Here is a 6,000-nt window from a genome sequence, read left to right as displayed (position 1 = left end):
ATTCATGGTGCGCGCTCTGCCACTTCTAGTGAAAAAGCACATTTTATGGTCCGTTTTTAAGAGACCCAGCTTCAGATCTGCTCTTGAAGAAAGATGGAGAGAGGATCCCCCCACTCTCTCTGTCTCTCTCTCTCTCTCTCTGCATGTTTCATGTACAGTTGCACTCAGACTCCCTCTCTCACAAGCGCACGCACGCACGCACACACACACACACACACACACACACACACACACACACACACACAACACACACACACACACACACACACACACACACACACACACACACAACACACACACACACACACACACAGTCCTGCCTGCTTTAACCTACATCTGCCAAGCATGGTGAATGCCTGTGTGTGTAAATGTTTTAAGAAGGTTTAGCCGGTAAAAAGTTGGAATCAGTGTGGCTGCTGGCTGGGTTTGTCAGCCCTGGGCCCCATGTCTCACTCCCCCATCTCGCCCCACGGAGCTTCTTCCTTATCGCTGTCCCGCACCCCTCCACAGCTGAAGCTGCGCTCCTCTCCTGCTCGGCCACATTTATCCAGGGGGCTCTTGTCTGTGGGTGATAAGCTGACAGGCTCCCCAGCATCAATCTGGGGGTCCCCTCTTCCCCTCTACTCTCCGCTCCACTCTGCAGTGGCAGGCTGAGGGACGGAGCCCCACTCTCTGCCTCCCCTCCCTCCATGAACCACATTTGGCAATCCTATCACACACTGCACAGCCAGGCCACTAGATGCCCTCCTCCCCTCCCTTCTCCAATCTCCCTCCTCCCCTCTCTCTTCCATTTATGAGTACTGTATTAAAGGGGCAAAATGTATTTTGTAGCCGACACATCTGCGTACAGTTAGTGTAATGTGCTCTATGGGAGCGTGGACAAAGACAATACTGATGCTAAATCCTGCTGCGCTCCACTAGATTTCTGCCTTTGTCTCAACTCGTTTTACACTGGAGCCAGTCGGCACTCAGCACATCATGCCCTGTTTCTTTCTCACAGTAAAACCCTTTTGTTTTTGTGAATTTGTAGATTCCTTTTTTATCCCCCCTCCCTGAAGTTGGTGTTCAGGAACATTTTTGAGGCGTCTCCTTCATGCCTCATTGTTAATAATTCTCCCTGAAATGTTTCTATTGTGGGAGTTTATAGCTTCTAATGGAAATGAATGTGCACATATCAGATGAACCTTGTTTTTTTAGATTACATTGGGAAATTGTAAATTGCTTTCAGATACACCATATTACTGTAGCTGGGAACGGGGTGGTGTGAATGCTGCACTGAAACACCAATAATACTATTGCTAGGGCGAAAACCATTGTGAGCTGTGCCACTTGTCATTACAGTAACACGTGCCATGTTAGAGAAGGGAACTGATCCCTGCAACAGTCACAGGCAACCACATCCAGCTCTTGATATGAAGTGGTCCATCCTTGCTGTCCTGTCACAGGCTGTCACAGTGGCCATAAGCTGCACACCATTTAACCCACTCTGCCACCTGCTTTATGAGCACTGACTGGCCCAGTCCTCCACTCTCCTCTGCCTGCATAAAGGACGTCACGCTGCTTGCTTAGTGAGTACTACTTCCTCCTGAACCCAGGACCTGGCTAGCACACATGACCGCCCTCCTGAAACGTCTTACCAGTCGGTGCCACGCGAAAAGCTAGCTATTCGCTGGCGGACACTTCAGGACACTTCAGGACACTTCAGGCTGAGGAGTAGGTTTCACACATCCCCATGTGTGTCATGGGTCCTCCCGGTACTGCTGCTCATTCCGTGCACCAGTTCCGGAGGTCTACGTCACCGGTCTCTAGGCGTCACTGAACTGTCTCATTACGCACACCTGGTTCCCATTTCCCCTGAAAGTAAATGTATACGTGCCCTCTGCCCTCTGTTCACCATTGTCTTGGTTGGTTATTGTTCCCGTGTCCGTTGGTCTTGTGACACCTGCGCTTTGTTGTTTTGGCTTTCGTGCTGCGTGTATTGTGCACTTGTGATAAAGGGTCTCGTCTCGTGTATTGTTGTGCACTTGTTATTACGGGTCTCATCCTGTGTATTGTTATTACAGGTCTCATCCCGTGTATTTATTAGAGGTTTTACCTCGCTCTTTTGTTTGGGTTACATCCCTGTGTTTTTGTATACGTATTTGTTTTGGGCTTCGTCCCCGTGCCTTTTCATGGTATTAAAACCCCCTATAACGTATTCCTGCGCCTGTCTCCAATCATTTATACAACGTGACAATGTACTACACCTGTATCGAAGGCTCTGAGTCAGAGGCAACCATAGAATTACAAATATTAATAATAAAAATAATAAATAAAATAAAAATAACAATAATAATAATACATTAGGATCTCTATGGTGGCAAGAGCAGCCAGCCAGGGAAAGGCTACTCCAACTGGAGCCCAAGGCAAAGCACTTCCCAGACACTGCTACTCTGCTTAGTTCTCCTCCAGCACTCTTAACTCTCCATGCATACAGTTAGAGTGTAATCTACGACTAATCCCTTATTAGACAGGCTATAGGCTACTGATGAAACACAACTCTTACTGGGATCTTCATATAGAGACTAGGGAGTACAGCAGGGATTATCAACTGGGATCTTCATATAGAGACTAGGGAGTACAGCAGGGATTATCAACTGGGATCTTCATATAGAGACTAGGGAGTACAGCAGGGATTATCAACTGGGATCTTCATATAGAGACTAGGGAGTACAGCAGGGATTATCAACTGGGATCTTCATATAGAGACTAGGGAGTACAGCAGGGATTATCAACTGGGATCTTCATATAGAGACTAGGGAGTACAGCAGGGATTATCAACTGGGATCTTCATATAGAGACTAGGGAGTACAGCAGGGATTATCAACTGGGATCTTCATATAGAGGCTAGGGAGTATTGCAGGGATTATCAACTGGGATCTTCATATAGAGACTAGGGAGTACAGCAGGGATTATCAACTGGGATCTTCATATAGAGACTAGGGAGTACAGCAGGGATTATCAACTGGGATCTTCATATAGAGACTAGGGAGTACAGCAGGGATTATCAACTGGGATCTTCATATAGAGGCTAGGGAGTATTGCAGGGATTACCAACTGGGATCTTCATATAGAGACTAGGGAGTACAGCAGGGATTATCAACTGGGATCTTCATATAGAGACTAGGGAGTATTGCAGGGCCTCTGCAGTCATATTATACTTACACCAGTGGTGGTGGATTGTGTGCTTTAGTTTACATTTCAATTGGCCTGTTTTATCATAATTAGAGTTATATACTCTAGAAAATAGTGTTATAGCCCACAGAGAAGATGCTTGTTTATCTGTCATCGCAAATGTGGACTGTTAACAGATGCTCCTGCTGGTTTCTACCAGATATATGCACATCTCTGTTCTCATTTGCAAAAAGCATGATTATAGTGCCGGGTACCGATTCAGGTTGTTAAGCAAGGGAGAGGAGGTAGGGGGAGAGGGGGAGATGGGTTGGGGGAGTAGGGGGAGTGGGGGAGAGGGGGGAGTAGGGGGAGTAGGGGGAGATGGGGTGGGGGGGAGTAGGTGGGGAGAGGAGGTAGGGGGAGAGGGGGAGATGGGTTGGGGGGAGTAGGGGGAGAGGGGGGAGTAGGGGGAGTAGGGGGAGATGGGGTGGGGGGAGTAGGGGGAGAGGGGGGAGTAGGGGGAGTAGGGGGAGATGGGGTGGGGGGAGTAGGGGGAGAGGGGGGAGTAGGGGGAGTAGGGGGAGATGGGGTGGGGGGAGTAGGGGGAGAGGGGGGAGTAGGGGGAGATGGGGTGGGGGGGAGAGGGGGGAGTAGGGGGAGGTAGGGGGAGATGGGGTGGGGGGAGTAGGGGGAGAGGGGGGAGTAGGGGGGAGAGGGGGAGATGGGTTGGGGGGGAGTAGGGGGAGAGGGGGGAGTAGGGGGAGTAGGGGGAGATGGGGTGGGGGGAGTAGGGGGAGAGGGGGGAGTAGGGGGAGTAGGGGGAGATGGGGTGGGGGGAGTAGGGGGAGAGGGGGGAGTAGGGGGAGTAGGGGGAGATGGGGTGGGGGGAGTAGGGGGAGAGGGGGGAGTAGGGGGAGTAGGGGGAGATGGGGTGGGGGGAGTAGGGGGAGTAGGGGGGAGTAGGGGGAGATGGGGTGGGTGGGGGGAGAGGGGGAGAGGGGGGAGTAGGGGGAGTATGGGGAGATGGGGTGGGGGGAGTAGGGGGAGTAGGGGAAGTATGGGGAGATGGGGTAGGGGGAGTAGGGGGAGAGGGGGGAGTAGGGGGAGATGGGGTGGGGGGGTGGGGGGAGTAGTGGGAGTAGAGGGGGTGGGGGATGGGGGGAGTAGGGGGAGTATAGGGGCTGGGGGTTGGGTGGAGTAGGGGCAGAGGGGGTGGGGGGGTGGGGGGAGTAGGGGGAGTAGGGGGTGGTTGGGTGGAGTAGGGGAAGAGGGGGTGGGGGGAAGGGGGAGTAAGAAGATGACGGGGAGAGGGGGTGGGGGGAGTAGGGGGAGAGGGGAAGGGGGAGTAAGAAGAGGACGGGGAGAGGGGGTGGGGGAGTAGTAGGAGTAGGGGGAGGGGAAGGGGGAGTAAGAAGAGGACGGGGAGAGGGGGTGGGGGAGTAGAGGAGTAGGGGGAGAGGGGAAGGGGGAGTAAGAAGAGGACGGGGGAGAGGGGGTGGGGGGAGTAGGGGGAGAGGCGGTGGGGGGAGTAGTGGGAGTACGGGGAGAAGGAGTGGAGGAGTAAGAAGAGGACGGGGGGTGGGGGGAGAAGGAAGAGGAAGGGGAGGGGATGGGGGAGAAGGAGGAGGGGAGGGGAGGGTAGAGGGGAGGGGAGGGGGAGAAGGAGGAGGGGGATGGGAGGCAGAGTCTGAATATTATGTGTGGATTCAGGATATTAATTTGCACTGTGTATAAAAAATTATGCACTTAATCATGGATTCCTTCAGAAGCTGTAATGAGGACATTAAAGCCAGGGTGTGTGTTCGAGACAGACTACTCGTGCTTCCCCCTCCTGAAGTACATGCTTTATGAACTTGGTTTGTTACGACCTTGCAGCTTTGTTAGGAAAGTCTGACTGACTGTTGTGAGAAACAGTTGTCAGCTGCAATAAATTAATTTGCAAACGCTAGTTATTGTAATTGTAAAGGCAAGGCCATATCATAGACTTTATTATCTAAAGCAGGATTTCCCAAACTTGGTCCTGGGCCCCGCTACACTGCTGACTAAAATAATCAAAGCTAGAATGATATTTTAATCAGATATTTGGAAATTTGAACCAGCTGTTTAGTGCTAGGGCAATAACCAAAACCAAAAAACCCAGGAGTGAGTTTGGGACACCTGATCTAAAGGGTCACATTCTAGGCAACATGAAGTGCTTTGGTCCAGGACTGATATTTTCCATTTCAAATGGGCTTTTTGCGTTAATGTGTTTAAAGTAAAAATGGAACATCACACTATAAACACACTTTTAAAATAAAGGCTTTTAACAATTATGTAACTTTATTTCTGATTCATGTTACGTTATGACACCATAAATGATAGAAGGGACCAGTGAAGTTGTCCAAACTAGCAATCACCACACTGGCAAATTTCAAGACATTTCTCCAGTCACAGTGGATGTGTGTAAAAGCATTAAAAAGCAAAGTTCGCCCACAGGGCTTTCTGACCAATACTGTGGGCAGGCAGCAGGGGAGAAGTGACACAGCTAAAAGCCCATGGGGCTGTCACCCCACACTCTTCTACCGCTGATTAACATGAGAAACTCATGAGCACACGTGGAGCTTCCCGCAATGCACGAGAGAGAGAGAGAGAGAGAGAAGAGAGAGAGAGAGAGAGAGTGAGGAGAGAGAGAGAGAGAGAGAGAGAGAGAGAGAGAGAGAGAGAGAGATGGGACCATGTAAAGGCACTTCCACCAGATCTCTTCTCATCCCCCCTTCCTTTCCTCTTCCTCCTTCTCCTCCTCCTCCTCGTGCAACTCCGCCAGTAAAGCCTGTTCCAGCTCACCTTGGCCAGGCAGATGTGAGATGC

This window comes from Salmo salar, chromosome 09 (assembly GCF_965601325.2).
Source record: "Salmo salar chromosome 09, fSalSal1, whole genome shotgun sequence".
NCBI classification, from domain to species: Eukaryota; Metazoa; Chordata; class Actinopteri; order Salmoniformes; family Salmonidae; genus Salmo; species Salmo salar.
Note: the sequence above shows the minus strand (reverse complement) of the source record.